General features: G+C 48.0%; 1 protein-coding gene across 1 annotated transcript in view; it reads right to left on the minus strand.

The window, feature by feature from the left end:
* The window catches only part of LOC115177729 (beta-1,4-mannosyl-glycoprotein 4-beta-N-acetylglucosaminyltransferase), a 74581-nt gene extending 50206 nt beyond the window's left edge, over positions 1 to 24375 (minus strand). Inside the window, exon 1 of the mRNA XM_029738666.1 lies at positions 23424 to 24375. The gene's annotated coding sequence lies outside the window, so the exon portion shown is untranslated. The remainder of the gene's footprint in view (positions 1 to 23423) is intronic.
* Between the last annotated feature and the right edge of the window lie 1688 nt (positions 24376 to 26063).

Consider the following 26063-nt stretch of genomic DNA (forward strand, 5'->3'; position numbering starts at 1 on the left):
AGTAGCACTGAGACAGACGGCTGGTTGGTCCAGTCATAACTACAGTAGCACTGAGACAGACGGCTGGTTGGTCCAGTCATAACTACAGTAGCACTGAGACAGACTGCTGGTTGGTCCAGTCATAACTACAGTAGCACTGAGACAGACGGCTGGTTGGTCCAGTCATAACTACAGTAGCACTGAGACAGACGGCTGGTTGGTCCAGTCATAACTACAGTAGCACCGAGACAGACTGCTGGTTGGTCCAGTCATAACTACAGTAGCACTGAGACAGACGGCTGGTTGGTCCAGTCATAACTACAGTAGCACTGAGACAGACAGCTGGTTGGTCCAGTCATAACTACAGTAGCACTGAGACAGACTGCTGGTTGGTCCAGTCATAACTACAGTAGCACTGAGACAGACTGCTGGTTGGTCCAGTCATAACTACAGTAGCACTGAGACAGACGGCTGGTTGGTCCAGTCATAACTACAGTAGCACCGAGACAGACGGCTGGTTGGTCCAGTCATAACTACAGTAGCACCGAGACAGACTGCTGGTTGGTCCAGTCATAACTACAGTAGCACCGAGACAGACGGCTGGTTGGTCCAGTCATAACTACAGTAGCACCGAGACAGACGGCTGGTTGGTCCAGTCATAACTACAGTAGCACTGAGACAGACGGCTGGTTGGTCCAGTCATAACTACAGTAGCACTGAGACAGACGGCTGGTTGGTCCAGTCATAACTACAGTAGCACTGAGACAGACGGCTGGTTGGTCCAGTCATAACTACAGTAGCACCGAGACAGACGGCTGGTTGGTCCAGTCATAACTACAGTAGCACTGAGACAGACGGCTGGTTGGTCCAGTCATAACTACAGTAGCACTGAGACAGACTGCTGGTTGGTCCAGTCATAACTACAGTAGCACTGAGACAGACGGCTGGTTGGTCCAGTCATAACTACAGTAGCACTGAGACAGACGGCTGGTTGGTCCAGTCATAACTACAGTAGCACTGAGACAGACTGCTGGTTGGTCCAGTCATAACTACAGTAGCACTGAGACAGACGGCTGGTTGGTCCAGTCATAACTACAGTAGCACTGAGACAGACGGCTGGTTGGTCCAGTCATAACTACAGTAGCACTGAGACAGACGGCTGGTTGGTCCAGTCATAACTACAGTAGCACTGAGACAGACGGCTGGTTGGTCCAGTCATAACTACAGTAGAACTGAGACAGACGGCTGGTTGGTCCAGTCATAACTACAGTAGCACTGAGACAGACGGCTGGTTGGTCCAGTCATAACTACAGTAGCACTGAGACAGACGGCTGGTTGGTCCAGTCATAACTACAGTAGGACTGAGACAGACGGCTGGTTGGTCCAGTCATAACTACAGTAGGACTGAGACAGACGGCTGGTTGGTCCAGTCATAACTACAGTAGCACTGAGACAGACGGCTGGTTGGTCCAGTCATAACTACAGTAGCACTGAGACAGACGGCTGGTTGGTCCAGTCATAACTACAGTAGGACTGAGACAGACGGCTGGTTGGTCCAGTCATAACTACAGTAGCACTGAGACAGACGGCTGGTTGGTCCAGTCATAACTACAGTAGCACTGAGACAGACGGCTGGTTGGTCCAGTCATAACTACAGTAGCACTGAGACAGACGGCTGGTTGGTCCAGTCATAACTACAGTAGCACCGAGACAGACGGCTGGTTGGTCCAGTCATAACTACAGTAGCACTGAGACAGACGGCTGGTTGGTCCAGTCATAACTACAGTAGCACTGAGACAGACTGCTGGTTGGTCCAGTCATAACTACAGTAGCACTGAGACAGACGGCTGGTTGGTCCAGTCATAACTACAGTAGCACTGAGACAGACGGCTGGTTGGTCCAGTCATAACTACAGTAGCACTGAGACAGACGGCTGGTTGGTCCAGTCATAACTACAGTAGCACTGAGACAGACGGCTGGTTGGTCCAGTCATAACTACAGTAGAACTGAGACAGACGGCTGGTTGGTCCAGTCATAACTACAGTAGCACTGAGACAGACGGCTGGTTGGTCCAGTCATAACTACAGTAGCACTGAGACAGACGGCTGGTTGGTCCAGTCATAACTACAGTAGCACTGAGACAGACGGCTGGTTGGTCCAGTCATAACTACAGTAGGACTGAGACAGACGGCTGGTTGGTCCAGTCATAACTACAGTAGCACTGAGACAGACGGCTGGTTGGTCCAGTCATAACTACAGTAGCACTGAGACAGACGGCTGGTTGGTCCAGTCATAACTACAGTAGGACTGAGACAGACGGCTGGTTGGTCCAGTCATAACTACAGTAGCACTGAGACAGACGGCTGGTTGGTCCAGTCATAACTACAGTAGCACTGAGACAGACGGCTGGTTGGTCCAGTCATAACTACAGTAGCACTGAGACAGACGGCTGGTTGGTCCAGTCATAACTACAGTAGCACCGAGACAGACGGCTGGTTGGTCCAGTCATAACTACAGTAGCACTGAGACAGACGGCTGGTTGGTCCAGTCATAACTACAGTAGCACTGAGACAGACGGCTGGTTGGTCCAGTCATAACTACAGTAGCACCGAGACAGACTGCTGGTTGGTCCAGTCATAACTACAGTAGCACCGAGACAGACGGCTGGTTGGTCCAGTCATAACTACAGTAGCACCGAGACAGACGGCTGGTTGGTCCAGTCATAACTACAGTAGCACTGAGACAGACGGCTGGTTGGTCCAGTCATAACTACAGTAGCACTGAGACAGACGGCTGGTTGGTCCAGTCATAACTACAGTAGCACTGAGACAGACTGCTGGTTGGTCCAGTCATAACTACAGTAGCACTGAGACAGACGGCTGGTTGGTCCAGTCATAACTACAGTAGCACTGAGACAGACGGCTGGTTGGTCCAGTCATAACTACAGTAGCACCGAGACAGACTGCTGGTTGGTCCAGTCATAACTACAGTAGCACTGAGACAGACGGCTGGTTGGTCCAGTCATAACTACAGTAGCACTGAGACAGACAGCTGGTTGGTCCAGTCATAACTACAGTAGCACTGAGACAGACTGCTGGTTGGTCCAGTCATAACTACAGTAGCACTGAGACAGACTGCTGGTTGGTCCAGTCATAACTACAGTAGCACTGAGACAGACGGCTGGTTGGTCCAGTCATAACTACAGTAGCACCGAGACAGACGGCTGGTTGGTCCAGTCATAACTACAGTAGCACCGAGACAGACTGCTGGTTGGTCCAGTCATAACTACAGTAGCACCGAGACAGACGGCTGGTTGGTCCAGTCATAACTACAGTAGCACCGAGACAGACGGCTGGTTGGTCCAGTCATAACTACAGTAGCACTGAGACAGACGGCTGGTTGGTCCAGTCATAACTACAGTAGCACTGAGACAGACGGCTGGTTGGTCCAGTCATAACTACAGTAGCACTGAGACAGACGGCTGGTTGGTCCAGTCATAACTACAGTAGCACCGAGACAGACGGCTGGTTGGTCCAGTCATAACTACAGTAGCACTGAGACAGACGGCTGGTTGGTCCAGTCATAACTACAGTAGCACTGAGACAGACTGCTGGTTGGTCCAGTCATAACTACAGTAGCACTGAGACAGACGGCTGGTTGGTCCAGTCATAACTACAGTAGCACTGAGACAGACGGCTGGTTGGTCCAGTCATAACTACAGTAGCACTGAGACAGACTGCTGGTTGGTCCAGTCATAACTACAGTAGCACTGAGACAGACGGCTGGTTGGTCCAGTCATAACTACAGTAGCACTGAGACAGACGGCTGGTTGGTCCAGTCATAACTACAGTAGCACTGAGACAGACGGCTGGTTGGTCCAGTCATAACTACAGTAGCACTGAGACAGACGGCTGGTTGGTCCAGTCATAACTACAGTAGAACTGAGACAGACGGCTGGTTGGTCCAGTCATAACTACAGTAGCACTGAGACAGACGGCTGGTTGGTCCAGTCATAACTACAGTAGCACTGAGACAGACGGCTGGTTGGTCCAGTCATAACTACAGTAGCACTGAGACAGACGGCTGGTTGGTCCAGTCATAACTACAGTAGGACTGAGACAGACGGCTGGTTGGTCCAGTCATAACTACAGTAGAACTGAGACAGACGGCTGGTTGGTCCAGTCATAACTACAGTAGCACTGAGACAGACGGCTGGTTGGTCCAGTCATAACTACAGTAGGACTGAGACAGACGGCTGGTTGGTCCAGTCATAACTACAGTAGCACTGAGACAGACGGCTGGTTGGTCCAGTCATAACTACAGTAGCACTGAGACAGACGGCTGGTTGGTCCAGTCATAACTACAGTAGCACTGAGACAGACGGCTGGTTGGTCCAGTCATAACTACAGTAGCACCGAGACAGACGGCTGGTTGGTCCAGTCATAACTACAGTAGCACTGAGACAGACGGCTGGTTGGTCCAGTCATAACTACAGTAGCACTGAGACAGACTGCTGGTTGGTCCAGTCATAACTACAGTAGCACTGAGACAGACGGCTGGTTGGTCCAGTCATAACTACAGTAGCACTGAGACAGACGGCTGGTTGGTCCAGTCATAACTACAGTAGCACTGAGACAGACGGCTGGTTGGTCCAGTCATAACTACAGTAGCACTGAGACAGACGGCTGGTTGGTCCAGTCATAACTACAGTAGAACTGAGACAGACGGCTGGTTGGTCCAGTCATAACTACAGTAGCACTGAGACAGACGGCTGGTTGGTCCAGTCATAACTACAGTAGCACTGAGACAGACGGCTGGTTGGTCCAGTCATAACTACAGTAGCACTGAGACAGACGGCTGGTTGGTCCAGTCATAACTACAGTAGGACTGAGACAGACGGCTGGTTGGTCCAGTCATAACTACAGTAGCACTGAGACAGACGGCTGGTTGGTACAGTCATAACTACAGTAGCACTGAGACAGACGGCTGGTTGGTCCAGTCATAACTACAGTAGGACTGAGACAGACGGCTGGTTGGTCCAGTCATAACTACAGTAGCACTGAGACAGACGGCTGGTTGGTCCAGTCATAACTACAGTAGCACTGAGACAGACGGCTGGTTGGTCCAGTCATAACTACAGTAGCACTGAGACAGACGGCTGGTTGGTCCAGTCATAACTACAGTAGCACCGAGACAGACGGCTGGTTGGTCCAGTCATAACTACAGTAGCACTGAGACAGACGGCTGGTTGGTCCAGTCATAACTACAGTAGCACTGAGACAGACGGCTGGTTGGCAGACAAAATAGAACAGCAGATGCACTCTAACAACAAGTCTCTCTCTCTCTCTCTTCAACTCTCTCTCTTTATCTCTCTCTTTTTCTCTTCATCTCTCTCTCTCATCAAGTTCTCGTTCTCTTGTTTGTGTGTATGGCTGTGAATTGTCTTGGGATGTGGGAGAGTGTTGTTTATGTGTGTTGGTAGGAGTGTGTTATCTGTGTGACGTGTGTGTGTGACGGTCACACAGTAAATATCCCCTACTTCATAACATCCTCAGAACGGAGGAGGCTTCCAGCTGTCATGAACAACAGAGGGTTCCGGTCATCATCCGGCACATCGAGACGTCATAAGCAAGTAAGCACTTCATCAGTTAATATCCTCTGCTTCCTAACATAGCAATAGGATTTTACACCTGCAAAGTCCCACTGCCCTTCTCTCTTAATTCTCCTTATTAACCTCAATGCAGTCAACCACCCTTCATTACTGTACACTGTATCAACTTCACATAACACCCCTCTGCCCCCACTCAAATGGTACGTTCCGGCCTTGCTGTCTCCATAAACACATATTGAGGGTCAGCCACAGGTCAGATCCATTCTACTCCCCAGCAGGTGAGTTATGAGGGAGGGGGCACTGTAGGACAGGGCTGTAAGGTGACACTGGGCTGGAATACAAAGGACAGAGAGAGATGGAGGGGGGGTAAGGGGAAGAGAGAGAAGCAGTAGAGAGAGAGAGAGAGAGAGAGAGAGCTGTCAGAGTGTTTGCCAGACAGAGAGGTGGTGGATTCTATTTTAGCCCACTGTGTGTGTGTGTGTGTGTGTGTGCCTGGTAAACTATGCTTGGCCCCCTGACAAGGACAGCACAGTGTCAGAGCCTTATTTAGAAAGAGGGAGCACCCAGGACCCCGCTCTGAGGTCACACACACACAGACAGGCTGATCTCTGTTTAGGCTTTCATAGATGGCCTCACATTCTTGTAAAAATTTGTAAACACCACACAAGCCACTCTTGAACTCTGGCAGCTATGTCTCCATGTCTGGCAGAGGAAGAGAGACACTCTTTATGGTTAACAGGGTAGCAACTAATGCTAAGCTAAAAACACCACCTACCCATACAGTTATTTAATAAAGTGGAGGATAGAAAATAGCCAAACAAGCCCTTAACCAACAATGCAGTTCAAGAAATAGAGTTAAGAAAATATTTACAAAGTAAACTAAAGTAAAAAAATCTAATCAAGTAACACAAGAAGATGACATAACAATAACGAGGCTATATACATACAGGGGGTACCGGTACTGAATCAATGACCCCGCACAATCCCCTATACAGGTTAGTTGAGGTAATGTGTACATGTAGGTAGGGGTAAAGTGACTCTGCATGAATAATAAACAGCATGTAGCAGCGGTATAACCAAAGGGGGGATATCAATGTAAATAGTCTGGGTGGCCATTTGATTCATGTTTCAGCAGTCTTATGGCTTGGGGGTAGAAGCTGTTTAGAAGCCTTTTGGACCTAGACTTGGCGCTCCAGTACTGCTTGCCGTGCGATAGCAGAGAGAACAGTCTATGACTTGGGTGACTGGAGTCTTTGACAATTTTTTGGGGCCTTCTTCTGACACCGCCTGGTATATATTCAGAACCAAAAACGTGCGTGTCTTGATTGTTGACCAATGACCAGTCATCAGCTTTGGCACACAAAAGCTCATAAAAGCACGCAAATCTGGCATATCCAGACTAGTGACCAGAAATAACTTGATTCATTTCCTCATGTTTTGCCTGGAAAAAACAGATTAGGCCTACATTTATATTATCCATATTAAATACCATTTAGCGATCTACTACTGACTACTACTGCCAGAACAATTATAGCGTACCTGGCGATTTGATTGATCATTTTAATATATCAGAAAGGCCTAGTTTGGCTTTTGGCTACATGTCTAAAGATAAGCAGCCTGTAACATCACACTACCTTCAATACTACGAGATGAAGATGAAATATTCTGGGAAATGGATTCCGATATTTGTGAGGAAGAAGAGGGCTACCTGGCTGGCAACGAGCACTCCTCAGACAGGCTGCCCTCCACCTGGCTGGCAACGAGCACTCCTCATACAGGCTGCCCTCCACCTGGCTGGCAACGAGCACTCCTCATACAGGCTGCCCTCCACCTGGCTGGCAACGAGCACTCCTCATACAGGCTGCCCTCCACCTGGCTGGCAACGAGCACTCCTCAGACAGGCTGCCCTCCACCTGGCTGGCAACGAGCACTCCTCATACAGGCTGCCCTCCACCTGGCTGGCAACGAGCACTCCTCATACAGGCTGCCCTCCACCTGGCTGGCAACGAGCACTCCTCAGACAGGCTGCCCTCCACCTGGCTGGCAACGAGCACTCCTCAGGCAGGCTGCCCTCCACCTGGCTGGCAACGAGCACTCCTCAGACAGGCTGCCCTCCACCTGGCTGGCAACGAGCACTCCTCATACAGGCTGCCCTCCACCTGGCTGGCAACGAGCACTCCTCATACAGGCTGCCCTCCACCTGGCTGGCAACGAGCACTCCTCATACAGGCTGCCCTCCACCTGGCTGGCAACGAGCACTCCTCATACAGGCTGCCCTCCACCTGGCTGGCAACGAGCACTCCTCATACAGGCTGCCCTCCACCTGGCTGGCAACGAGCACTCCTCAGACAGGCTGCCCTCCACCTGGCTGGCAACGAGCACTCCTCAGGCAGGCTGCCCTCCACCTGGCTGGCAACGAGCACTCCTCAGACAGGCTGCCCTCCACCTGGCTGGCAACGAGCACTCCTCATACAGGCTGCCCTCCACCTGGCTGGCAACGAGCACTCCTCAGACAGGCTGCCCTCCACCTGGCTGGCAACGAGCACTCCTCAGGCAGGCTGCCCTCCACCTGGCTGGCAACGAGCACTCCTCATACAGGCTGCCCTCCACCTGGCTGGCAACGAGCACTCCTCATACAGGCTGCCCTCCACCTGGCTGGCAACGAGCACTCCTCAGACAGGCTGCCCTCCACCTGGCTGGCAACGAGCACTCCTCAGGCAGGCTGCCCTCCACCTGGCTGGCAACGAGCACTCCTCAGACAGGCTGCCCTCCACCTGGCTGGCAACGAGCACTCCTCAGACAGGCTGCCCTCCACCTGGCTGGCAACGAGCACTCCCTTTGGGGGTCGCGGATCAAAAAGTTTGAAAATGAATGGGATACATGACAGCGGCAATAAATGAATTGTGTTGGTGATAACACAGCATTTATTCCAGTTCAAAATAGTTTTGCTAAATATTTTCCTCATTAGATTTGGCAGCTTTCCCCTCTTCTTGTAATAATTGCTCAACGAGTCTGTGAGTGGTCTGTGCACGGTCTGTGCACGGCCCTGCTTCCAGGGAACCAAGTGCTGCTCTGCTCTACCAAGACAGCTGCATTACCTATCTATGACCAAATGAATTGATCTGAACATTTCAAGAACCTACTTTACCACACACTTCATCTTGGCAGAGGGCCCAGCATGGCATGAATTTAAACGTGCAATCCAGCTGTCAAACATTGTGTGTGTGTGTGTAAGTGTGAGTGTGATTGTGTGAGTGTGTGTGCTTGCTAAAGAGGATGGAGAATTCAACCACTGTGGATTAGAGTGGACGAAAACACATGCTCAGATCTCTCTTTCCTCGCTTCCTCTCTCTCCCTCCCTCGTATCCCCCTTCTTCTCTGTAGCCGTTCCAGGCAGAGGATGTGTGTGTGTGTGTCTGTGTGTGTGTGTGTGTGTGTGTGTGTGTGTGGTGTGTGTGTGTGTGTGTGTGTGTGTGTGTGTGTGTGTGTGTGTGTGTGTGTGTGTGTGTGTGTGTGTGTGTATGTGTGTGTGTGTGTGTGTGTGTGTGTGTGTGTGTGTGTGTCTGTGTGTGTGTGTGTGTGTGTGTGTGTGTGTGTGTGTGTGTGTGTGTGTGTGTGTGTGTGTGTGTGTGTGTGTGTGTGTGTGTGTGAGTGTGAGTGTAAGTGAGAATAGCATGAAGTGGCTCCAAGTCTTCTAGATACTGTTTGGTGTTTTTCCAGTCTAATGGCTAAGGTGAGGATTGAGGGGAGATCTTTCACACATGGTTGTTAAATGGTTTAATGTGAAGTCGCCTGTAGTTTGGCTGGCTACTCTTGGTCTATTTTAGAGCCAGTGGTGATTACAGGAGGACACAGCTGTTGAAGGAGTGATGGAAGGAGGGTGAAAAGAGGAATACAGGAAGGAGGGGAGGAAAGGAGGAGAGAGAGAGAGAGAGAGAGAGGTGTGTTAGAGAAAGGGATAGAATCTGATCCTTATCAAGAGGGGAGGAGGGGTGGAGAGAGAGAGGCAAGAGTGGGGAAGAGAGAGAGGCAGGAGGGATGAAGAGAGAGAGGCAAGAGTGGGGAAGAGAGAGAGGCAGGAGGGATGAAGAGAGAGAGGCAGGAGGGATGAAGAGAGAGGCAGGAGGGATGATGAGAGAGAGGCAGGAGGGGGGAAGAGAGAGGCAGGGCGGGTGAAGAGAGAGAAGCAGGGCAGGTGAAGAGAGAGAGGCAGGGCAGGTGAAGAGAGAGAGGGGTTAGGTTTAGGGTGAAGAGAGAGAGGCAGGGCAGGTGAAGAGAGAGAGGCAGGGCAGGTGAAGAGAGAGAGGGGTTAGGTTTAGGGTGAAGAGAGAGAGGCAGGGCAGGTGAAGAGAGAGAGGCAGGGTGGGTGAGGAGAGGGAGGCAGGAGGAGTGAAGAGAGAGAGGGGTTAGGTTCAGGGTGAAGAGAGAGAGGCAGGGCAGGTGAAGAGAGAGAGGCTGGGGGGTGAAGAGAGAGAGGCAGGGCAGGTGAAGAGAGAGAGGCAGGTGGGGTGAAGAGAGAGAGGCAGGGCGGGTGAAGAGAGGGAGGCCAGGCGGGTGAAGAGAGAGAGGCAGGAGGGAGAAGAGAGAGAGACAGGATGTGTGAAGAGAGAGAGAGAGGCAGGGCAGGTGAAGAGAGGGAGGCAGGAGGGGTGAAGAGAGAGAGACAGGAAGGGATGAGAAGATGAGGGAGAAAAAGAGGGGAGGAGAGGAGGAAAGGGGGTTGGAGAGGAAGACAGGGAGGCAGAGAAGGAGAGAAGGAGAGGGTGTATTCAGACACCAATCTGCAGTGCGAGTCCACCAGAGCCCAGTTATTCAAAAAGATGGTACTCTGCGAGACGAGCTATTTATACACTAATATGATCTCTCTCTCCCTCTCTCTCTCTTTCTGATCTCTCTCACCCTTTCTCTCTTTCACTTTTTCTTTCTACCTCTCTTTCATCCTCTTTCTTTATCGCTTATCCCCCCTCTAACTCTCTCTTTCTCTCTCTTGTTTCCCTTGATACTTGCTCTCTCCATATTCTCTCTGATTTCCTTCATTCTATTTGTTGAGTGTCAAGTCAAATGGCTCTACTGTTATGCCATCAGAGAAGGCTTTCCTGTCAAATGGCTCTACTGTTATGCCATCAGAGAAGGCTTTCCTGTCAAATGGCTCTACTGTTATGCCATCAGAGAAGGCTTTCCTGTCAAATGGCTCTACTGTTATGCCATCAGAGAAGGCTTTCCTGTCAAATGGCTCTACTGTTATGCCATCAGAGAAGGCTTTCCTGTCAAATGGCTCTACTGTTATGCCATCAGAGAAGGCTTTCCTGTCAAATGGCTCTACTGTTATGCCATCAGAGAAGGCTTTCCTGTCAAATGGCTCTACTGTTATGCCATCAGAGAAGGCTTTATTGTCAAATGGCTCTACTGTTATGATATCAGAGAAGGCTTTACTGTCAAATGGCTCTACTGTTATGATATCAGAGAACATGTTGCCCCCCCACTCTCTGTCACATTTGCATTTCCTGTTTTCGGCTTTCAGTGGAAGCGAAGGGCAAACAAGGCCACCAACTAAGCAACGCTGTGTCAGAGCCTCATTTAGACTGGGGGAGTACCGAGAACCTAGTCCTCCTCTCTCTTAGGACACACACACATACACACACAGTCTTGGACAGCTAACCTTGTGGGGCCACACAATTCAGTCCCATTCAAAATCCTATTTTCCCTAACCTTAACCCTATACCTAACCATAACCCTAACCAATAATTTTACCCTTACCCTAACCCTTTACCCAAAAACCTAACCTTAAACCTAACCCTAAACCTAACCCTAGCTCCTAACCCTAAACCTAACCCTAGCTCCTAACCCTAACCTTAAACCTAACCCTAGCTCCTAACCCTAAACATAACCCTAAAACTAACCCCACTAATTCTAACCTTAACCCTATACCCCTAGAAATAGCATTTAACCTCGTGGGGACTAACAAAATGTCCCCAGTTGGTCAAATTTGTGTTTGTTTACTATTCTTGTGGAGTGAAACACACACACACACACACACACACACACACACACACACACACACACACACACACACACACACACACACACACACACACACACACACACACACACACACACACACACACACACACACACACACTCTCCCCTTTCTCTACTGTGGTGCAACAGCTGTGGTCTTCAGTGTCAGCACTGCCGCTGGATCGTTGGCAGACCTTCAGAGCGAACCAACCAACCAGGCTACATCAGATACCCCCACCTCAGTTAGTGAACCGTTCCCAAGGGGTGTATCTCAATAGTCTTTGTTTGCTTCCTCTCCTTGTCTCCTCATCTCCTCTCCTTGATGATCTACATCGATGTGAAAAGACTAGTCTCTGCATTGAATTTACAGACCCAATCGTGTTCAATGATGTTAGGAGGAAAGGATACATTTTGAAAGTGAGATAGACCCTTGAGAAACGACTGAGTGTGTATTTGTATTTACTATGTATCCCCATCAGCAGCTACTCTTCCTGGGGTCCAGCAACATTAAGGCAGTTATAAAGCGATGCTGTGCTGCTATTTTCATTGACGTGGCCAAAGCTTTTGATACGGTAGACCAGTGGTTCCCAAACTTTTTGTCGTCCCGTACCCCTTCAAACATTCACCCTCCAGCTGCCTACCCCATCAAACATTCACCCTCCAGCTGCCTACCCCTTCAAACATTCACCCTCCAGCTGCCTACCCCATCAAACATTCACCCTCCAGCTGCCTACTCCTTCAAACATTCACCCTCCAGCTGCCTACTCCTTCAAACATTCAACCTCCAGCTGCCTACCCCTTCAAACATTCACCCTCCAGCTGCCTACTCCTTCAAACATTCAACCTCCAGCTGCCTACCCCTTCAAACATTCACCCTCCAGCTGCCTACCCCTTCAAACATTCAACCTCCAGCTGCCTACCCCTTCAAACATTCAACCTCCAGCTGCCAACCCCTTCAAACATTCAACCTCCAGCTGCCTACCCCATCAAACATTCAACCTCCAGCTGCCTACCCCATCAAACATTCAACCTCCAGCTGCCTACCCCTTCAAACATTCACCCTCCAGCTGCCTACCCCTTCAAACATTCACCCTCCAGCTGCCTACCCCTTCAAACATTCACCCTCCAGCTGCCTACCCCATCAAACATTCACCCTCCAGCTGCCTACCCCTTCAAACATTCAACCTCCAGCTGCCTACCCCTTCAAACATTCACCCTCCAGCTGCCTACCCCTTCAAACATTCACCCTCCAGCTGCCTACCCCTTCAAACATTCAACCTCCAGCTGCCTACCCCTTCAAACATTCAACCTCCAGCTGCCTACCCCTTCAAACATTCAACCTCCAGCTGCCTACCCCATCAAACATTCACCCTCCAGCTGCCTACCCCTTCAAACATTCACCCTCCAGCTGCCTACCCCATCAAACATTCACCCTCCAGCTGCCTACCCCTTCAAACATTCACCCTCCAGCTGCCTACCCCTTCAAACATTCACCCTCCAGCTGCCTACCCCATCAAACATTCAACCTCCAGCTGCCTACCCCTTCAAACATTCACCCTCCAGCTGCCTACCCCTTCAAACATTCAACCTCCAGCTGCCTACCCCTTCAAACATTCACCCTCCAGCTGCCTACCCCTTCAAACATTCACCCTCCAGCTGCCTACCCCTTCAAACATTCAACCTCCAGCTGCCTACCCCTTCAAACATTCAACCTCCAGCTGCCTACCCCTTCAAACATTCAACCTCCAGCTGCCTACCCCTTCAAACATTCACCCTCCAGCTGCCTACCCCTTCAAACATTCAACCTCCAGCTGCCTACCCCTTCAAACATTCAACCTCCAGCTGCCTACCCCTTCAAACATTCACCCTCCAGCTGCCTACCCCTTCAAACATTCAACCTCCAGCTGCCTACCCCATCAAACATTCACCCTCCAGCTGCCTACCCCTTCAAACATTCAACCTCCAGCTGCCTACCCCTTCAAACATTCACCCTCCAGCTGCCTACCCCTTCAAACATTCACCCTCCAGCTGCCTACCCCTTCAAACATTCAACCTCCAGCTGCCTACCCCTTCAAACATTCACCCTCCAGCTGCCTACCCCTTCAAACATTCACCCTCCAGCTGCCTACCCCTTCAAACATTCACCCTCCAGCTGCCTACCCCTTCAAACATTCACCCTCCAGCTGCCTACCCCTTCAAACATTCAACCTCCAGCTGCCTACCCCATCAAACATTCAACCTCCAGCTGCCTACCCCTTCAAACATTCAACCTCCAGCTGCCTACCCCTTCAAACATTCACCCTCCAGCTGCCTACCCCTTCAAACATTCACCCTCCAGCTGCCTACCCCTTCAAACATTCAACCTCCAGCTGCCTACCCCTTCAAACATTCAACCTCCAGCTGCCTACCCCTTCAAACATTCATCCTCCAGCTGCCTACCCCTTCAAACATTCAACCTCCAGCTGCCTACCCCTTCAAACATTCAACCTCCAGCTGCCTACCCCATCAAACATTCAACCTCCAGCTGCCTACCCCATCAAACATTCAACCTCCAGCTGCCTACCCCATCAAACATTCAAACTCCAGCTGCCTACCCCTTCAAACATTCAACCTCCAGCTCCGTACCCCTTCAAACATTCAACCTCCAGCTGCCTACCCCTTCAAACATTCAACCTCCAGCTGCCTACCCCTTCAAACATTCACCCTCCAGCTGCCTACCCCTTCAAAACATTCAACCTCCAGCTGCCTACCCCTTCAAACATTCAACCTCCAGCTGCCTACCCCTTCAAACATTCACCCTCCAGCTGCGTACCCCTTCAAACATTCAACCTCCAGCTGCCTACCCCTTCAAACATTCAACCTCCAGCTGCCTACCCCTTCAAACATTCACCCTCCAGCTGCCTACCCCATAAAACATTCAACCTCCAGCTGCCTACCCCTTCAAACATTCAACCTCCAGCTGCCTACCCCTTCAAACATTCAACCTCCAGCTGCCTACCCCATCAAACATTCAACCTCCAGCTGCCTACCCCTTCAAACATTCAACCTCCAGCTGCCTACCCCTTCAAACATTCAACCTCCAGCTGCCTACCCCTTCAAACATTCAACCTCCAGCTGCCTACCCCTTCAAACATTCAACCTCCAGCTGCCTACCCCTTCAAACATTCAACCTCCAGCTGCCTACCCCTTCAAACATTCAACCTCCAGCTGCCTACCCCTTCAAACATTCAACCTCCAGCTGCCTACCCCATCAAACATTCAATCTCCAGCTGGCTACCCCTTCAAACATTCACCCTCCAGCTGCCTACCCCTTCAAACATTCACCCTCCAGCTGCGTACCCCCTCTAGCACCAGGGTCAGCGCACTCTCAAATGTAGTTTTTTTGCCATCATTGTAAGCCTGCCACACACACACTTTACGATACATTTATTAAACATAAGAATGAGTGTGAGTTTGTCACAACCTGGCTCGTGGGAAGTGACAAAGAGCTTTTATAGGACAAGGGCACAAATAATAATATAATCATAATCAATAATTTAGATCTTTATTTAGCCATCTTACATATAAAACTTTATTTGTTAATTGAAAATTGTGAATAACTCACCACAGGTTAATGAGAAGGGTGTGCTTGAAAGGATATAGTCCGTGCCTGTATTTAGTTTTCATGCTAGTGAGGGCCGAGAATCCACTCTCACATATGTACGTGGTTACAAAGGGCATCAGTGTCTTAACAGCGTGATTTTCCAAGGCAGTACACTCTGAGCACAGCCCAATCCAGAAATCTGCCAGTAGCTTATGATTAAATTCCATTTTCACAGAACTGCTTGTTGCAATTTCTTTTGTTCAGATATCGGTAAGTGGACTGGAGGCAGGGCATGAAAGGAATAACGAATCCAGTTGTTTGTGTCGTCCATTTCGGGAAAGTACTGCGTAATTGCGCACCCAACTCACTCAGGTGCTTTGCTGTATCACATTTGACATTGTCCGTAAGCTTGTGTTCATTTGCACACAAACAAATCAGACAATGATGGAAAGACCTGTGTGTTGTCCTGGTTAATGCAGACATTGAAGAGCTCCAACTTCTTAATCGTAGCCTCAATTTTGTCCCGCACATTGAATATAGTTGCGGAGAGTCCCTGTTATCGTAGATTCAGATTATTCAGGCGAGAAAAAACATCACCAAGATAGGCCAGTCGTGTGAGAAACTCGTCATCATGCAAGCAGTCAGACAAGTGAAAATGATGGTCAGTAAAGAAAACTTTAAGCTCGTCTCTCAATTTAAAAAAACGAGTCAATCCTTTGCCCCTTGATAACCAGCGCACTTCTTTCTGTATGTTGTAAAAGCGTTACATTGTCGCTGCCCATATCATTGCATAGTGCAGAAAATACACAAGAGTTCAGGGGCCTTGCTTTAAACAAAGTTAACCATTTTCACTGTAGTGTCAAAAATGTTTTCCAAGCTGTCAAGCATTCCTTTGGCAGCAAGCACCTCTTGGTGGATGCTGCAGTGTACCCAAGTGGCGTCGGGAGCAACTGCTTGCACACGTTACCACTGGACTATGTCTCCCTGTCATGGCTTTTGCGCCATCAGTACAGATACCAACACATCTTGACCACCAAAGTCCATTTGATGCCACAAAGCTGTCCAGTACTTTAAAAATATCCTCTCTTGTTGTTCTGATTTCCAGTCGTTTGCAGAAGAAGATGTCTTCCTTAATTGACCCCCCATAAATGTAACGGACATATACCAGGAGCTGTGCCAGGCCCGCCACGTCTGTTGACTCATCCAGCTGCAACGCATATAATTCATTGGCTTGTATGCGAAGTGGTAATTGTTTCAAAACATCTCCTGCCATGTCACTGATGCGTCATGAAACAGTGTTGTTTGATGAAGGCATTGTCTGTATAGTTTTTGGGGCCTTTTCCCCCAGCATTGTCCCAGCCATCTCCGCGGCAGCAGCAAGAATTAAGTCCTCCACAATAGTATGGGGCTTGCCTGTCCTAGCCACTCGGTAACTCACCATATAAAACATTTTTAGCCCATTCTTATTAATTGTATCTGTTGCTTTAATACATTTCTTACTACTCAAAAGTCATCTTAATTCTCGCTCAAAACACTCCTGTGTCTTATTTTTCAAAATGGCATGTTTTGTTTGTAAATGTCTGCTCAAGAGTGAAAAGAAAAATGTAAATGTCAATCGCATTTTTATTTGGAGTACCCCCGATGGCAGTTTGGAAATACCTGCGGCAGACCATTCCATTCTTGTGCGCCGGCTAAGGAGTATTGGTGTCTCTGAGGGGTCTTTGGCCTGGTTTGCTATCTACCTCTCTCAAAGAGTGCAGTGTATAAAGTCAGAAAACCTGCTGTCTCAGTCACTGCCTGTCACCAAGGGACTACCCCAAGGCTCGATCCTAGGCCCCACGCTCTTCTCAATTTACATCAACAACATAGCTCAGGCAGTAGAAAGCTCTCTCATCCATTTATATGTAGATGATACAGTCTTATACTGAGCTGGCCCCTCCCCGGATTTTGTGTTAAATGGTCTACAACAAAGCTTTCTTAGTGTCCAAGAAGCTTTCTCTACCCTTAACCTTGTTCAGAACACCTCCAAAACAAAGGTCATGTGGTTTGGTAAGAAGAATACCCCTCTTCCTACAGGTGTGATTACTACCTCTGAGGGTTTAGAGCTTGAGGTAGTCACCTCATACAAGTACTTGGGAGTATGGCTAGACGGTGCACTGTCCTTCTCTCAGCACATATCAAAGCTGCAGGCTAAAGTTAAATCTAGACTTGGTTTCCTCTATGGTAATCGTTCCTCTTTCACCCCAGCTGCCAAACTAACCCTGATTCAGATGACCATCCTACCCATGCTAGATTACGGAGACGTCATTTATAGATCGGCAGGTAAGGGTGTTCTCGAGCGGCTAGATGTTCTTTACCATTCGGCTATCAGATTTGCCACCAATGCTCCTTATAGGACACATCACTGCACTCTATACTCCTCTGTAAACTGGTCATCTCTGTAAGACCCACTGATTGATGCTTATTTATAAACCCCTCTTAGGCCTCACTCCCCCCTATCTGAGATATCTACTGCAGCCCTCATCCTCCACATTCAACACTCGTTCTGCCAGTCACATTCTGTTAAAGGTCCCCAAAGCACACACATCCCTGGGTCGCTTCTCTTTTCAGTTCACTGCAGCTAGCGACTGGAACGAGCTGCAACAAACACTCAAACTGGACAGTTTTATCTCAATCTTTTCATTCAAAGACTCAATCATGGAATGTGGCCAATAATGTTTGTACCATGTTTTGTGCTGTTACCATGTTGTGTTGCTACCATGTTGTTGTTATGTTGTGTTGCTACCATGTTGTTGTTATGTTGTGTTGCTACCATGCTGTGTTGTCATGTGTTGCTACCTTGCTATGTTGTTGTCTTAGGTCTCTCTTTATGTCGTGTTGTCTCTCTTGTCGTGACGTGTGTTTTGTCCTATATTTACATTGTGTTTATTTTTCATGTTTAATCTCAGGCCCCCGTCCCTACAGGAGACCTTTTGCCTTTTGGTAGGCCGTCATTGTGAATCAGAATTTGTTCTTAACTGACTTGCCTAGTTAAATAAAGGTTTTTTAAAAATACATTTAAAAAACAATGTCAAACATTACAATACATTCACAACACACTAAGTGTGTGCCCTCAGGAGCCTTCTCCACTAACACATATCCACAACACATAATCCATGTGTACGTGTGTGTACAGTGCGTATGTTATCGTGTGTGTGTATGCATGTGTCTGTGCCTATGTTTGTGTCGCTTCACAGTCCCCGCTGTTCCATAAGGTGTTTTTTATCTGTTTTTTAAATCTAATTTTACTGCTTGCATCAGTTACTTGATGTGGAATAGAGGTCCCTCTTTGTGGCACCTGACCACACGACTGAACAGTAGTCCAAGTGAGACAAAACTAGGGCCTGTAGGACCTGCCTTGTTGATAGTGCTGTTAAGGCAGAGCAACGATTTATTATGGAAAGACTTCTCTCCATCTTCAATCAAATCAAATCTTATTGGTCACATACATGTGTTTAGCAGACGTTATTGCGGGTTTAGCTTTAACGCTTGTGTTTCTAGCTCCGACAGTGCAGTAATATCTAACAAGTAATATCTAACAATTTCACAACAATACACAACTCTAAAGTAAAGGAATGGAATTAAGAATATATAAATATTTGGGCGAACAATGTCGGAGCGGCATAGACTAAGATACAGTAGAATATAATAGAATACAGTATATACATATGAGATGAGTAAGGCAAAATATGTAAACATTATTAAAGTGACCAGTGTTCCATTATTAAAGTGGCCAGGGATTTCAAGTCTATGTATATAGGGCAGCAGCCTCTAAGGTGCTACTGATGGCTATTTAATAGTCTGATGGCCTTGAGATAGAAGCTGTTTTTCAATATCTTGGTCCCAGCTTTGATGCACCTGTACTGGCCTTGCCTTCTGGATGATTTCGGGGTGAACAGGCTGTGGCTCGGGTGGTTGTTGTCCTTGATGATCTTTTTGGCCTTCCTGTGACATCGGGTGCTGTAGGTGTCCCGGAGGGCAGGTAGTTTGCCCCCGGTGAAGCACCACCCTCTGGAGAGCCACCCTCTGGAGAGCCACCCTCTGGAGAGCCACCCTCTGGAGAGCCCTGCGGTTGCAGGAGGTGATACAGCCCGACAGGATGCTCTCAATTGTGCATCTGTAAAAGTTTGTGATGGTTTTAGGTGCCAAGACACATTTCTTCAGCCTCCTGAGGTTGAAGAGGCGCTGTTGCGCCTTCTTCACAACACTGTCTGTGTGGGTGGACCATTTTAGTTTGTCAGTGATGTGTACACTGAAGAACTTGAAGCTTTCCACCTTCTCCACTGCGGTCCCTTCGATGTGGATAGGGGGGGTGCTCCCTCTGCGGCTTCCTGAAGTCCATGATCAGCTCGTTTGTTTTCTTGGCGTTGAGTGAGAGGTTGTTTTCCTGGAACCACACTCCCAGGGCCCTCACCTCCTCCCTGTAGGCTGTCTCATCATTGTTGGTAATCAGGCCTACTACTGTTGTGTCGTCTGCAGACTTGATGATTGAGTTGGAGGTGTGCATGGTCACACAGACATGGGTGAACAGGGAGTACAGGAGGGGGCTGAGCACACACCCTTGTGGGCCCCCTGTGTTGAGGATCAGCGAAGTGGAGGTGTTGTTTCTTACCTTCACCACCTGGGGGCGGCCCGTCAGGAAGTCCAGGACCCAGTTGCACAGGGCGGGGTTCAAACCCAGGGCCCCAAGCTTAATGATGAGTTTGGAGGGTACTATGTGTTGAATGCTGAGCTATAACAGCATTCTTCATAGGTATTCCTCTTGTCCAGATGGGATAGGGCAGTGTGCAGTGCAATTGCATCGTCTGTGGATCTATTGGGGAGGTAAGCAAATTGAAGTGGGTCTAGGGTGTCAGGTAAGGTAGAGGTGATATGATCCTTGACTAGTCTCTCAAAGCACTTCATGTTGACAGAAGTGAGTGCTAAGGGGCGATAGTCATTTAGCTCAGTTACCTTTGATTTCTTGGGTACAGGAACAATGGTGGCCATCTTGAAGCATGTGGGGACAGCAGACTGGGATAGGAGGAGATTGAATATTTCCATAAACACTCCAGCCAACTGGTCTGTGCTTGCTCTGAGGATGCGGCTAGGGATCCAATTTGTAAGTCGCTCTGGATAAGAGCGTCTGCTAAATGACTTAAATGTAAATGTAAATGTAAATGCCGTCTGGGCCGGCAGCCTTTTGAAGGTTAACACGCTTAAATGTCTTACTCGCGTCGGACACGGAAAAGGAGAGCCCACAGTCCTTGGTAGTGGGCCGCGTCGGTGGCACTGTGTTATCCTTTGTTGTCCGTGATTGTCTGTAGACCCTGCCACATACGTCTCGTGTCTGAGCTGTTGAATTGCGACTCCACTTTGTCTCTATACTGACGTTTTGTTTGTTTGATTGCCTTACGGAGGGAATAACTACACTGTTTGTATTCGTCCATATTCCCAGTCGCCTTGCCATGGTTAAATGCGGTGGGTTTGCTGGCTTTCTATCCACGGTTTCTGGTTAGGGTAGGTTTTAATAGTCACAGTGGGTACAACATCTCCTATACACTTCCTGATAAACTCAGTCACCGTATCAGTGTATTCGTCAATGTTATTCTCGGAGGCTACCCGGAACATATCCCAGTCTGCGTGATCAAAACAATCTTGAAGCATGGATTCTGATTGGTCAGACCAGGGTACTTTCTGTTTGAGTTTCTGCCTATAAGAAAGGAGGTAGCAAAATAGAGTCGTGACCAGATTTGCAGAAGGGAGGGCGGGCCTTGTAGGTATCCTGGAAGTTTGAGAAGCAGTGGTTGAGTGTTTTAGCAGCGCGAGTACCACACTCAATGTGTTGATAGAACTTCGCTAGTGTTTTCCTCAAATTTTGCCGCTCTGATATCCAAAAGTCCTTCCCGGCTCTATGTAATAACACAACAAAAATTCTGGGGTAATATTGTAAGAAATAACATATAAAAAAACTAAATACTGCAAAGTTGCCTAGGAGCTAGAAGCAGGGCTGCCCTATCTGTCAGCGCCAGCTACTGTTGTATCAATATGTTTTTACCATGACAGTTTACAATCCAGGGTTACTCCAAGCAGTTTAGTCAACTCAACTTGCTCAATTTCCACATAATTTCCAGATGTGCAACACACACACAGACCCACAGAGACCCACAGAGGCACACACACACACACACACACACACACACACACACACACACACACACACACACACACACACACACACACACACACACACACACACACACACACACACGCACACCACCCAGCGACCACTAGTTCACAACGCATAACTCACAACTAATTTGGATTCTTCAGATACCTCAGCCTCAGTCAGGGAACCGTTCCCAAGGGGTGTATCTCCATAGTCCTGGTTTACTTCCTCTCCTTGTCTCCTTTCCTTCACCTAAACTGATGTATTCACAGACCCAGTCATGTTAGCTTGAACGAGGAACACAGCCATCATCTTGATATCATATGAAGATGAGGAAGCTGCAATTGACTATTAAGATACACCCCTTGAGAAATGATTTTGTGAGTTGTTTCACATGAGCAAGTGCAACCCACACACAGCGACACACACACATACCCACACACCCAGGGAACACACCCACACACCCATTCCGACCACTAACTCACAACTCCCGGGCTAGCCGCAGAGTAAATGGAGATGGATCAACCAATCGTCACTCCATCCTTAGACATCCCTCTAGCAATATGAGGAAACAACAAGGCCTTAGGCATGCCTACCAAATGGTGTATGTCTGTAACGGTCTTCTCTCTCTCTCACACACACACACACACACACACACACACACACACACACACACACACACACACACACACACACACACACACACACAATCAAATCAAATGTTTTTGGTCCCATACACATATTTAGCAGATGTTATTGTGGGTGTAGCGAAATGCTTGTAAAATGTGTAGGTACAAGGTTTTCCCCTACATGAGCTTATAATGGATTATTATCATTAGTCTCATAATGGTAAAGGTCAGGGTTGGTGAGGATAAGCTGATCCTAGATCAGATCTATGCTATATCTGAAGGGACAACTGCTTCCTGAAGCCCTTTACTACTGCTGGTTTAGGTAGGCTGTTATAATGGGACTTGACAGTCTGTTATTCTCTAGGCCCTAAATCTGCATTCACTGCACAGGCCTACACTCTTAGAAAAAATGGGCTCCAAAAGGGTTCTTCTCATGTCCCCATAGGAGAACCTTTTTGGTTCCGGCACAACCCTTTTGGGTTCGAGGTAGAACCCTTTTAGGTGTTCTACATTGAACCCAAAATGATTTTACATGGAACCAAAAAGGATTCAAAAGGTTCTCCTATGGGGACAGCCGAATAACCCTTTAAGGTTCTGGATAACACCTTTTTTCTAAGTGTATAAACCAAACAACATGGTCTGAATTGGATGTTTCTATCACTGCAGAATGTAACACTGCATCTCTACTGTAGCAAGTGAAGTGAATGTAATTCTGCATCTGCAGACACGATAACAACCAAAAACAAAACCTAATAGGCCTTTCTCGGGATACGACTGTCTTGTCAACTCTCAAGAAGTAAAGAATCATCTGAATTCTGGAACGTCACCTAATATTCAAGATCATAATCGCACGCGAATATTTTTTGGGGGAATGGACAGAGAATAAAATTCGGAACCAGCTTGCATTCAGATCGTACTTATTTTGGTTGTGGTTGCTAAGACCATAGGCTAATAGATTATTATAACAATATCCATCATCATCAAATTCATCACCAATATCATGTCCCTATATCTTGGCCTTACCCCCAACTAGGCCTATATATAGGCTACACATGCCGCGTTCAAAACAACTGGGAACTCGGAAATCTTCGGCTTCCGACTCAAGTGCGTTCCAGACAACTGGGAACTCGGGGGGAAAAAACGAGCTCCGACTCGTTTTGAACGGTCATCCAACTCAGAATTGACCTAAAGATAACGGATGTCATGATTTAACCTATTTTTCAAAGTTCCCAGTTGTCGTGAAAGCACCAACACACACACACACACACAGACACCCATCTACATTGCAGTCATACAAGTGCATTATTTGCAGTCATACAAGTGCATTATGACAGACCACGGGTCTTTGAAAATGCACGTCACTGGCCGATATTCCCCTCTATATTTCCCCACAAGAAAAGGAAAGGCTTTTCTTACCCATCGCCTGTGTTTGAGGTCTCTAGATGCAGATAGTCATGTCAGATATGTATCCGTTCTGTTCGTCGGTCACCGTGTTGAAAAAAAGCAATCTATGCCATTCCAATCCCGTTACCGGAGCCTCCGTTATCAGCCTGGGTGCGCAGATCAGACAGAGAACCCGGCCAGGGTCTCCCGTAATTCCCCCGTTACATATGTATCTTATCAAACAGCTGCATAGTTTCTCGACGCTGCGCTGCGGCGGTGTTTTGCATCAGGGAGAGAGTGTAGGCTAGTATCCTACGGTTTCTCCCTGTATCTTGCGACGAAGGGGGCTGCCTGCTAGGCTGCAGTGCCTAGGATAGCTGAACGACCACGAATCCCGAGGTCCCGTTGGTACGTCTCCGTTTGTTCAGTCGATGGCAGCCAGCAGGTTCAATCTACCGTTATCCCGGGCAGTGCGCGCCGCATTCGAATACTAGCCACTAATCGATATCTACCGTTGTTCTGTATCTAATGGGAGCATCCGAGAAGAAAACACGATTTCGGTGGTGGTGGTGGTGCTGCTGCTGCGCGTGAGGCACGGTCCTCTCTAGCGGGAGATCTGACAAATGGTGCAGAAGATATATCCATCCCGATCCCAGTTGGCTCGAATCGAAATTATGAGGGAAACAGGACGCGCGCTGTTGTCTTACCCGGTTTTACACCGATTTTGACGTTTTTATGACTCGTCGCTAGCGCTTTCTCCTTTCACTGTTCCGTTATCTGTAAAGCAGCCCCTCTTCCTTCTCTCTCTCTCCCTCTCGTGTGAGCCCCGGCCAACAACAGCGCTCGAGCTGCACCGAATATGACGCCTTTCCGCTCATATGAAGAGGACAAGCAACACACCCGTCTCTCTTTCCCCCGTTTCCTTACTTTTCATCTCTCTCTCTCTCTCTCTGGTGGGTGAAATTAGTATCAGGGGAGAAAGGGATGGGGGCCGCACGAGACGGCAGCTCCTCCCCGTGCTTGGGTTTGCTTATCACAGGACCGAGCGGGTGAAAGCGAATAAAGGAAAATATGTGTATTGTATATTTAGCTTGCTTTGGCAATGTAAACATATGTATCCCAGGCAGGTAAAGCACTTTGAATTGAGTGGACGACAAGGGGTGCCAGTGGGGGCGAAATAAAGGCGAAATTGTAGAGAGAGCGATGGCGGAGCGCCATAATGTAGGTATTCAAAATGTGTCACTCCTCCACTGTCGTGATAGGATGTTTTGACGCACATCAGGCCAACACACTCCTTCTCTCTCTGTGCCAATGTAGCGGTATAAATTAATGGTACCGTTACAATGTAAACACAATGTAAACACACATCTTGTTTCACTGACCCCCCGTGGCAAGGAACGCCCTCGTAGTATCCACCATATCCGTTTTAATACAATAGGCCTACAATATAATGGTGGACTTGTCTGTGCAGTCAGCCTGTTTTGAGGATTGGTTGTAAATCGGGGTTTTAACTATGTTTAAATTCATGTCTTGAATCCACAACGGCACTCCAAATTAGACCGTGGCCGATGACTGAGTCGGGACATTGTAAAGTAATAGCCTATTTTGCTGTATAAAGAGAAAGAGAGCGCGACAGAGAGAGCTTGTTTCCCTTGAGATGGGTCTCAGAACTGAATTCATGGGGGGAGGGGGTCACAGAAACATGCGAAGGAAAAAGAGCTCTGTCTGTGGAACGAGGACATACATTACTCACACGTTTAACGCCCCAGAACTAAAGCTAAAGACAACCAATATATTTCTGAAAAAACTAAAAACGCTCCTTTCTACATCTTTAGACTGATGGCGATAGAAATATATACATTGTTTGAGATGTTTATAGACAATAAACAGGCTGATCGATCAATCCCGATTGCTTTTATTGTAAGCAACACATTTTGATAGATTAAATAATTATTCATACATCTAATCAACAATCGAGACCGGAATCTCAACCCTGCACCTGACACTACAGGCCCTACCTTCATGAATAAACCATTCTAAACACACATATATATATATATATATATATATATATATATATTGTTCCAGAGAAATAACTGACATTGAATGTTCCATTCCTCAACTCGCTTTCATCATAACATTGTAACTACCGTGTTCTAAACAGTGTTCCAAATGGCACCCTATTCCCTTTATATTCCCTATATAGTGCACTAATTTTAGTAAAAAGTAGTGCACTATATAGGGAATAGGCTGCTATTTGGGACAGACAAGACATATGCCTTAAGCTACTTATTTAAAGAGGGTTGACAAAGAAGAGTGGTGTGTAAAGTGTGAGGACTTCCTAAATCTGACACTGAATGGGGCTGTAGCTCCACAAACGTCAGTTCACCTGCTTGTTGAAAGGTGGTCTGCTGAATGAAGGATTATACCTATTGTCAATCTTTCTTTCCTTCCTTCCTTCGTTCATTCCTTCCTTCTTTCCCTCTAAAAGACAACTTAGCCTGTCTATCTTTTCTCCTTTTTCTCTCTTCCTCAGAGGTACAGTCACTTAGTTTCCTCAGTCAGATTCTGCCCCATGAAATCAATGTAATACTAAACCTTTCTATACCTTGATCCCCTAGTTGGCTATTAAAAGTAATGTATCACTCCTACTGCAAGTGGCTCTGGATAAGA

This window comes from Salmo trutta, chromosome 38 (assembly GCF_901001165.1).
Source record: "Salmo trutta chromosome 38, fSalTru1.1, whole genome shotgun sequence".
NCBI lineage: Eukaryota > Metazoa > Chordata > Actinopteri > Salmoniformes > Salmonidae > Salmo > Salmo trutta.